General features: G+C 40.2%; 1 long non-coding RNA gene across 1 annotated transcript; it reads left to right on the top strand.

Moving 5' to 3' along the window:
• The first annotated feature begins 1,964 nt into the window (after positions 1 to 1,964).
• LOC133366772 (uncharacterized) lies at positions 1,965 to 6,420 on the top strand. Its single transcript, XR_009758479.1, has 3 exons — positions 1,965 to 2,049; positions 5,305 to 5,374; positions 5,625 to 6,420. It is a non-coding gene; the product is annotated as an uncharacterized LOC133366772 (long non-coding RNA).
• Positions 6,421 to 10,393: the final 3,973 nt, after the last annotated feature.

Genomic DNA, 10,393 nt, shown 5'->3' with positions numbered 1-10,393 from the left:
GACAGTAGAACAGACTGCCTAAGGTGGACTCTTCTTCATTAGCAGTTTTTAAGCAGAGTCTGGATGACCACCTATCAGCTATGCTGTAGTAATGAATTTTCTTAATTGACAGAACTAGGTGACCTTTGAGGTCTCTTCCAGTTCTATGAGTAATGGTTTTGGGGAGAACTAGGCAGAATCTTTACTTCCTTTTTAGGGTGCAACCAGTCAAATATTTGGAGATGAATAACAGGTCTCCCAGGTTAGCCCCACATCCCTAGCACCACAATTTGGCCATGTACAGAAAGCAGTTCTCTATGTGATACGTTGTCCAGTCCAAATCTGACTTAAAGGTTTAAAAAAGAAAAACATAAGGGTGCTCATCAACAGTTAGCACTTGGATAGCAGACTAAGCAGACCACAGGTCACCTGCTCATAGTCTTCTCTGCAGTGCTGAGAATAATTGTTTGGATCTCTATTTAAATTATACTAATTATTTCTAGATGTCCAGCTATACATATAAATTGGAATGTGCACATTTATGCAATTCTGTGTCCTCTTTTGTCCTCTTTTTTGGGCAGTCTGAAGATGCACAATCCAGAGCTGCAGTCTAGTTTGGCCTTCAGTTTCCAATACTGTTGGCAACTTGAGAGAACATAGTTTTTCTGGTTGGATCAATAAAATACTGGTTGGTTGGCAACCCTGGGAAACTATAATCCTGCATGCTCCTGTTTCCCTTCCCCTTCTTAAATTAGTATGTCTCTTCGATGGGAATGAATGCTGCCATCTGGACTGTCTTTATTTTGGTTTACTTTGAACAGTTTTTTGTTGAGCTTTTTTCCCTTCACCATGACAAACTTTGAAAATGTCTAATTTAAACAGTGCACGAACTTGTGAAATAGCATCCTTCATAAAAAGTGCAAAACATCATAAGAACATATTATTCAACTGAGCTGATGTAAAATTATGCTTGCAGGGGTGCATTCATGTCCAGTTAAGGTTGCTACCTTACCTTTCCCCCACCTTTTTATCTTCTACAGCAGTCATGAAACAAGGACATTTACCAGTTGAACTGTTTCCTGTCACTTTATCTCTGTGCTTAGGAAATATTTCACCTGCTAAATCTCTGTGCCTTGATCTGCTGTTAAAGGCACATTGGTAACAACACAGTGACAAAACAGTGACCTCACACACTCCCCTGTACCTTTCCCAGAGATAAGTAAAGAGAAATGACAATTGAGTTCAATAGAACAATACTTTCCTTAAAGCAAACTAGTCATGATAATGCTTTTAAATGTGAAATTGCACATGCTTAGAGTATTGCTTAGTTTTTAAAAAGGGTTTGCAAATTGTTGTTTGCTTGTCTGTTTTGCTCTAGTATATTAGAACATAAGAACATAAGACAAGCCCTAATGCTTCAGGCCAATGGCCCATCTAGTCCAGCATCCTGTTCTTACAGTGGTCAACCAGATGCCTATTAGAAGCCCACAAGCAGGATCTGAACCTCCCCACTTATGATTCCCAGCAACTGGTGTTCAGAGGTATACTGCCTCCAATAGCGTAAGGAGAACATAGTCATCATGACTAGTAGCTATTGACTTAGGGCTTCTCCACACCAGAGCTTACTGTGTGTTTGTTTCATTGCAACTCAGCACAGCTGCTTCATATTTTCACTTTTGAGTACCAGCACAGGAATGATTCCTGAACAATTTGCAAAAGAAAAAAGAAGCTTCAGATAAAATGAAACATGATGAAATTCTTTAGGGAGAAGGAATAAATTCCTTGACATTCAAGGGAGCAGAAGGAACAATATCAGGTACCTCTGTCGTAAGATAAAAGCAGGGGGCAATTGAAAATGATCTTTGATGACTTGTGACTCGGTATCACAGCAGCCCAAGGTGACTTGCTGACTGCTAGGCATTCCTGGGAGATGGAGATGAACAGCGTAGAGCAGCAAAGATTGTATGCAGCTAAGAGGCAGGAGAAGAAAGATCTCTGACTTGCAAATGTCACTCTGGTTAAGGAATGACTGTCAAGGTATGCCAGTCCTTGATAGTACCAGGTAGGAAGGTAGGTGGACAAATGTGCTTTTTATATCTTTTTAAAATATAAACTAAGAAAGGGGCATTAAACTAGGAATGAGGCACTACAAGAATAATTTCCCACCTAACTTTTTTAATGTCACAAGGAATGCTCCTGAAATTTTCTGTAAGGTATGCCAGTGTGGTGTAGTGATTAGAGTGTTGGGCTACGACCTGGGAGACCAGGGTTCAAATCCCTACCCAGCCATGAAGCTCCCTGGGTGACTTTGGGCCAGTCACTGCCTCTCAGCCTCAGAGGAAGGCAGTGGTAAACCACCTCTGAACACCATGAAAACCCTATTCATAGGGTCGCCATAAGTCAGGATTGACTAGAAGGCAGTCCATTTTTCCCCCACGCTGAATTTATAGAAATGTTTGCTTAAAGAGCTGAACCAATTATTCACTCCTGTACTCTGGTCATACTATTAAATTTCTTCATGAAACAATTACTCTGATCTCTGTTGTTAATGTAGAATTACAGGGGAAAAACAAAGAGTTTCTCTACATCAAAGTCCACTTATTTAACTACGAGCTGCCCAGAAGTGACTATTGTAGTAATAGTAGTATTTAAAACATTCTACTCCACTAAATTTCCCAAAAAAGCCAAGGTGGCTAACAAATAAGATAACAATAGTATAAACACAAATAACCATGGTCAAATTAGACCCAATCACAAAATCAAAATATAAACTTGAAAAAGTAAAATAAATTTCACAAAATTCAGAATTACAGAACAGCTGTCAAAACATTAGATTAAACCAGCAAAAAGCAATTCAGTCCCTTTCAAACAGCCAGGTCTTCATCAGCTACCTGGAGTAATATGACAATAGGGCCTGATGCATTTTGTTTGGCAAAGCATTCCACAGGTTGGGTAGTTCTCTACATTTCTGCAGGCATGTGTGTGTGTGTGTGTGTGTTTTAAAAAAATACTCATGAGAATTCAGCATTTTAGTGGAAAGTTCTCCTAATAAGCACATGTATGCATGCAGTTTTGACTTATGATCACTTTTTGCGAGCAAATTATCCTAATATAATGCACGTTCGTATGCTATTTTCTTGAACACATTAATTTTTATGCACATTCCCCCCTAATATAGACATTTTGGTAAATATTGTTTGGTTGGAGAACTGCCTCACAAAATCCAGGTTTTGGTTCTCATATTGTTTCAGGAAGTGCAAATCTGATAGAATTTAAATGCAAACGGAATTGAATTTCTCCCCATCCTTCCTGGAGCACATGGGGGAGGGGGAGACATATGGAAGAACGTAGTCCTTAAAGTACCTAGGTCCCAAGCTGTTAAGTGCCATAAAGGTTAAAACAGGCAACTTGAATTGAACCTAGAGACTATTTGGCAACCAGTGTATGCAAAATCAGTGTGATGGAATCAAGTTGTCAGCCTTGTCATTACCCGGGCTACAACATTTTGCAGTTTACAAACACTTTGCAAGAGCAGTCCCACATGGCAAGTAGTCCAATCTGGAGGTTACTATGGCACGAATAACTGTGGCAAGATCTGAATTTGTCAGGAAGGGACACAATTGGTGAACTAGCTGGAGCTGGAAAAACATCACCTCTGGATCTAGCAGAAGCTCTAGATTGAGAAGCACTCAAAAACTATGCACCTGATATTTCAAAGGAAGAACAACTCCATCCAGTACAGACTGCAAGTCGAAACATAAATCAAAAGATCTATCCACCAAAAGTACCTCTGTTCATCTGGATTAAGATCCAGCTTTTATGTCGCACCCAGTCCTTCACAGTATCAAAGAGTGGAAATACCTCTAGAATCAGATGAAAATGAGAAATAGACCTGGGTGTCACCAGCATGCTGATTACTTTCCAACTGAAATCTCCAGATGATCTTATCCAGTGGTTTCATGTAGATGTACATAGGGAACAGAATGGAACTTTGTGGAAGCCTTTAGGCCACTGAGGCTGGCCATGGGGAGGAGCAGCAATCCTTCATCACCACCTTCTAGACCCTTTCTCTTAGATACGTGTAGAGCTATTTCAGTACTGTGCTGCCAATCTCCATTCCTTCAAGATGATCCAGAAGAATACCATGATCAATGGTACTGGAGGCTGCTGGGAGTATATGCAGGGAATACATTAATTTCTTGGCATTGCTGAGCCTCACCACTGTGTGAGTGAGAACAAGAAGGTTTCAAATTATCACCAGTCTCATAGCAGGGGGAGAGGCGATGTTGTCTCTTTTTTACCTGTGGGTTTGTCTGAGATCAAATGCTCCCTAGAACGGTGGCTCCCAATCTTTATGAGTACAGGACTCCCTATGTAACCTCAATATTTTTTGTGACCCCCACATGTTAATTGTTGTAATTTTAGTCTCTGTTAATTGAAAAAATACATAAGGAAGCATTAAATAATGTCACTTTTTATTCATCACAAAAAGAAATATGACGATGATAATATTTATTAACTGCCCTTCACCAGAAGGTCCCAGGGCAAGCTACAAAAATAGAAACAACGTTTAATAAATTTTGAAGTAAATGAAAGGAAGGAGATAAAAGTAAACCACCCAGAGTGGTGAACAGAGCCTGGCTAATGCCAGGGCATTTGGACTCTGGTTTTAAGTGTTCCACTTAAAACCTCTTCAGCACTCGGCTCAGGAACCTACATATGCCAATAATATTAATATGTCTAACAGACAAGAATATCAACAGGTGAAGCTTTCCCCATAATTATATTTCCATACTTGAAAAGGCTTAATTTAATTTCTGTTTAATTTCTGCCTGCCACACAGCTGTAAAAGGTACAAGAGCCCTGCTCTCCCCCAGTGCCAACAGTGTGCACGTGCAGTGTAGGCTTGCAAATTGGTGGTGCACAAAGCAGCCATTAATTAATTTTTAAAATTAATAATATATTCTTTTCTTGGATCTTTGCGACCCCCATGTTGGGAACCACTGGCCTAGAATTTATTTTCTGCAAATACTACTACTAATTATGGGTGTGTGTTAAAGAATCCCCCCCCATTAGCAAATGCAACATGTGCAAACTTTCTAAGAGGCTTAGGCATGATGCTACTTATGTATGTTTACATATTTATTTGGAGTATTTCCTTTGCCTCCCTCCCATGGAAAAAATCTCCTGGTCAGCAGAAAGGCAGATCAGGAATTTGGGTTTCAGCCTGTTTTGGATGAGGTATACTACTCCATGTGAAAAATCAGCTTCACAGTTTGAGGGTTCTCCTGCGTTCATGACTAAACCTGGATGCTTGTGTTTCAGCAGTGGCCAGGAGTATGTCAGCAACTCTGCTCCCAGAAATGTCTGATCTGACCATGGTGACACATGCCGGGTAAGTTACTTTGCATTTGGGATACTGCAACATGTTCTGTGGCTTTGAAGACTGTTGGGCAATTTCAGCTGGTTCAAAATGCTGCAGCCGGACTGTTGACCAGTTATAAGACGCATGTGACTTCTAAGTTACAACAGCTACACTGGCTGATGATCTGTTTCCAGGTATAATTCAAAGAGGTGTTTATTACCTATAAAGCCCTAAATGGCTTGGGACAGGTTACCTAAAGGACCACTTTCTCTCACGCAAGCCCACCCAGGTGCTGAGATCTTCCAGAGACGCCTTTCTGTCTCTCCTGCCACCATCTGAGATGTGTTTCGCTGTGGCCAGACTTGAGGACTCCCTACTGAAGGAGACTTGTCTAGCCCCATTGCAGATGACCTGCCAACAGGCAAACATCTTTGTATGTAAACAGACATTTGGCTGACTGGGCTGCTTTGTTTTTCTCTGGTGCTCTGTGTCTTAATCTATCTTTTTTACTTGCGATAAAGCTTCCTTTTTATTTTTTTATCTTATTTTTATAGTCAGTCATGTATCTGGATTTTACTGTTAGTCACTTGGGACATTTTTCATGGAAAGAAAGAAATGAATGTTTAATCATGTCAGCCTAAAGCATAGTTAGAATGGTAGTGTAGTTCTGGGATAGGTTTGTCTTCCTGAAAGTCTTGATTTAATGAACAAAAATATGAAGTGAGATTTTTTAAAAAGAATTAATGAGTGATGCTTAGTGCCGCGAGTTGAACTAATTAAGGCTGGCTTGTTGCCGCACCATCTTGGGCTGTGATATTTTCAGCATTTATTCGATAAGGAACATCAGGCTGAGCAGCACTTACATAGGAGACATTAAATTGAATCCCAGATCCTGCAAAAGATGTAATTAATGACCAGCGTAACATCATTTTGCCTTACCCCATCAGATTTCTTTCACATATGCTACTGAGCATGCTCAAATGTAATAGAGCACATTCAGTAGTGTAAAACAGAGCTTTCCCCCCTTTTTTCTGCCCACACCTTCCTATCAGATTTCACTCTATTCACAAGGTGGACAAGACAAATATAAATTCTGTAAAAGAGGATGTTATTTAGCACCCAAATAAGTCTAAAATACAAAAAGAGATAGGCTACAAAATTGTATTTATTCAGGGAAATCTGCAGTAATGTGAAAGACCAGTTCCTTTAGTCTACCCATCCTGCGGTATGGAGTTGGCTAATGTCACAAATGTGATTGTACTGTTGGTCACACTTGGCTGTAATTAAAACTATTTGGTTAAATAAAATCCAATTTTGTAGTTGTGAAATGCATGATTATCATCCTGTCTGTTTGGCCCTCAGTATAGTACAATTCCAGGTGCTGGTACAAAAAGTCCTAAACAGTTTGTGCCCCACACAAACCCATTGAGATGAACTTCAGAGTTAAGTTCTCCATAATTTTATTGCCTTTCGGGTGGCAAATGGAGAGCTGGAGGGGGCAAGGCAGCAGTGAGAGTGGGGAAACACTGGGTTGGCAGCAGAGCACACACAGAACACTACCAGCCCAGTCCTGGTGATCAGCAGCACCCCACCTGATGTGCTTCAGCAGGTTATATATGAGAGGAAGAGATGAGAAGCAGGGCACTCAACTGACTCTGCTGGAAGCAACTCCATTGGGCTCCTCCTGTCCCTGAATAGCTGATTTCGGCTAATCATTAGAATTACTATGTAATTTTACTTTCCCCTCCTTACCCCCTTTTCCTTTTGTGCCATGTCTTTTAAATTGTAAGTCTGTAAGCAAGTGCTGTCCTGTTTTTGTTGACTTTATACTTGCTGCTCTTTGGGAGCCTTTGGGACTGAAACTAGTGAAGAGTGTGGTAAGCATGCTTTATATAGAGAGTTGATATTTTATTATCAGTGGTAATCGGCATTGTTGTGATTTAACAGTATTTAATTGTGATCTGGTGGCAAATGAAAACATTTTTATTAGTTCCTTTGATCACAAAGATATGACACAAACGTCTTAAATAAAATCATCATAGCTCCATTGTGGGGAAGGATTTCATAATAGTTATGCCCATAGTGGATTAAAGTAACTTCAAAGACATGGTGACTCCCTCATACCACAATCATAGGATATTCCTTAAGGCCATGCACCCCCCTGCTGACTTCTTCCCTAGGGTGTGTCACATAGACCTCAAACTGGATTTTCTTGTGGAAAACTTGCTGGTTAGCAATCTTGCTATGCGTCAGTGTAAGAGAGAGACCAACACACATTTCTTACTGACACTTGCAGTTTTATGTAATGAAGTTAGGCAACATATTAAAAAACATTCAACCCTATTGAAGAGGATTCTGGGGCAAGACAAATGTACTGTAAAGAAGGATTCTGCCTGATAAACTAGTAGATGTGATCACTATATTCTGAATGGTGTTGTAGGTGTAGATTTGGTCCCTGAAAGTACATTCCAAATCAGATAGCATTTGACATGATGATTATACAGCCACGAGAGTGGCTGTATACTATACCCAGTAGGGATTTTTCACGTTCTACCATGTTAAATGAAAATACCCCCCCACACACACCTTTTTGGTGCTTTGTATAGTCCCAATTCAAAACACAAACTTACAAGTCTTATACTGTTGGATTCAGAATCGCTTGCTCTACAACCCTGAAAGTTTTCTTGGTGATACACAACCCCCCCACAGAGAATTCACAAGTTAAAGTGAAAAAACAGGAGAGAGAAAAACAAGAAGCAGTTTGGACCTTTTTCTTCAGAAGTTCTCATAATCAGTTGAAATTCATTAAAAATCAGAGATGACTGTAACGTATCTCTAATCAAATCCCTGAGCTTGCCCCAAACACAGAGCTTAATCTTAAGTAGGTTTAAAGTAAAAAAAGGGCATGGTTTATTTTTAATTAATTTATTAAAAAAATGCATTACAGTGGATGCATCACGCAAGCACAGTTGAAACCAGGAGTTCTTTCCTTTCCCTCCGACATGTGCCTTACACTAGGCTTCTGTGCACCGTTGCTCTTCCCTTCTGCTCTGAGTTAAGAGGCATGAGGGACGAGGGCGAAGAGCCAGATGGGTCATGGAGCAGAGAGAGAGAGAGAGAAGAGCTGTGGAGGTGAATGACAATGGTGTGTGTGTGTGTTACCCACCCACCCCCCACTCTTGCATTTCAGGAAGTGTGAAAGTTGAACTCCCCTGCCCACAGGAGCTGGTATATTCCCTTTAGTGTGTGAAAGATTTTGTGCTTCACAATCATAAAGAGATGCATATGATGCAGGTGGGCGGGGGGTAGAGAGCAGGGGTGGGAGGGCAGGGCGACTGAGCGAGTGGGGAAGGCAAGCAAAAAGGAAGGAAAGAGGCAAAAACCGGGGGGGGAGCTTTGAAGGACTCTGCAATTTTTTAAAAGTCTACTCAGAAGTAACTCCCATTGACACTAGAATAACCTGTTCCCCTCTTCTGACAGAGGGTTGAATCTGGCCAGCATTTTATTTGGGTGCAAGACATAGTGAAGCTGGAGACCCCATGCCAATAATAGCTACTATGGGTGTAAATGAACAAAACATAGAATCTAAAAATCCTACAAAGAGCATTCTGTGCATTCAGATAATTAAGGGTTCTGGATAAGCAATATTCAGATGAGAGGGGTTTTTTCCAACAATGGAAAAGAAAGTAAAATGTTAGATTAGTCATAGTCTTTCAAGAAGTTCTTAGCATCATAGATTTAACAGGAATTACCCAAAATCTGTCAGGGAAGAACCAGCTCCTGTTTCCCTTTAATGAATCAAGAAATCTGGGTAAAAGCATTAATGCAGGAAGAAACTCAAGTATTTTTTTTTAAAGGTAAATTCATTTCCATTTAATTTTATATCAAGATTTCCATTTTTAATCCAGTATCTCAAGTTGTATGCCTCAGGCTTGGATGAACCTGTCTGCTTTAATTTAGAAAAATAGCAAGGGGCTGATTTTTTAAAAGACAAAAATAGCATTCAGGCATCCAACAATTAAAGGGAGTTGTGCCAGGTTATGGGGCAATTTTCACCTGTGAAAATCTGTCCCAGCATGTTTTCTCTGTAACTTTAGCCTCTGCCCAGCTATTCATTCTTTTGTGTAAGTTAGAAGCCACTGGCAGTGTTCAACAGTAACAGAAGAAATCATGACAAGAGCATATGAGCGTACAGAAAGCCCAGATGCATGATGGAAGTATCAAATGAATCTGGCATTCGAGGCTGACACACAAAATGAATGACTCTAAATATCAGAAGGGGGAGTTCCTCTAGGAGCGACATGAGGTTACCAGAGAAAGCCAGGGAAGCCCTTGTTGCATTGCATGAATTATGCATGTCTCATAGACTGAGTGGCAGATGCTATACATTTTTCAGTTCTTGGGGTGTAGCTGTTTTCCATTTTGCTATTCTATAAACTCAGACATATTTGCTGTAGCCAGTGAAACCAAAACTCATCCCATATTGAACCACTGAAAAACACTGTTATTTTAAAAAGACAGAAATTGAATTATTAGCACGTCTCCTGTTCAAAGTGAACCATAACTGAGATAGTATACATATGTTTGTTTACCAAGGACGTTGTGTCACTACCGAGAACACCCTCTGCAGTGGCTTCATTTTAGACAAACATCCAGGCCATTTAGTAGGGGGAGGCGGGAGTGGGGATCTTCCACTATTGTCGCTATCAGTGTATATGGATAATAGAGCAGGCAGTCCTGAAAAACAGGCTTGCCAAAAATAATGGTGAGCTGTCTTTCTTTTGTTAACAATCTGGGAATCTACAGTTATACAAAAGTACTCTCCGAGGTTGGCCTGCTGAAATACATTACTTCATTCTCTTTAAAAAAATCCTGATACAAAGAAAGAAGGCAGATCTGGCAAAGGCACAGTAAATAAAAATAAGAAGCATATGATGCCCGAGATTCATGTGAACATAAAGTGACGTTGGCAGCCCCCACAAATAGAACTCCAGATAAAATTAGCTTTTGTCTAAATGTGGAAAGTGTGTAAATATAGTAGCAGGTTTC

This window comes from Rhineura floridana, chromosome 11 (genome assembly GCF_030035675.1).
Source record: "Rhineura floridana isolate rRhiFlo1 chromosome 11, rRhiFlo1.hap2, whole genome shotgun sequence".
In the NCBI taxonomy this organism is placed as follows: Eukaryota; Metazoa; Chordata; class Lepidosauria; order Squamata; family Rhineuridae; genus Rhineura; species Rhineura floridana.
The sequence above is the reverse complement of the archived record's forward strand: the minus strand, read 5'-3'. Positions and strand labels throughout refer to the sequence as shown.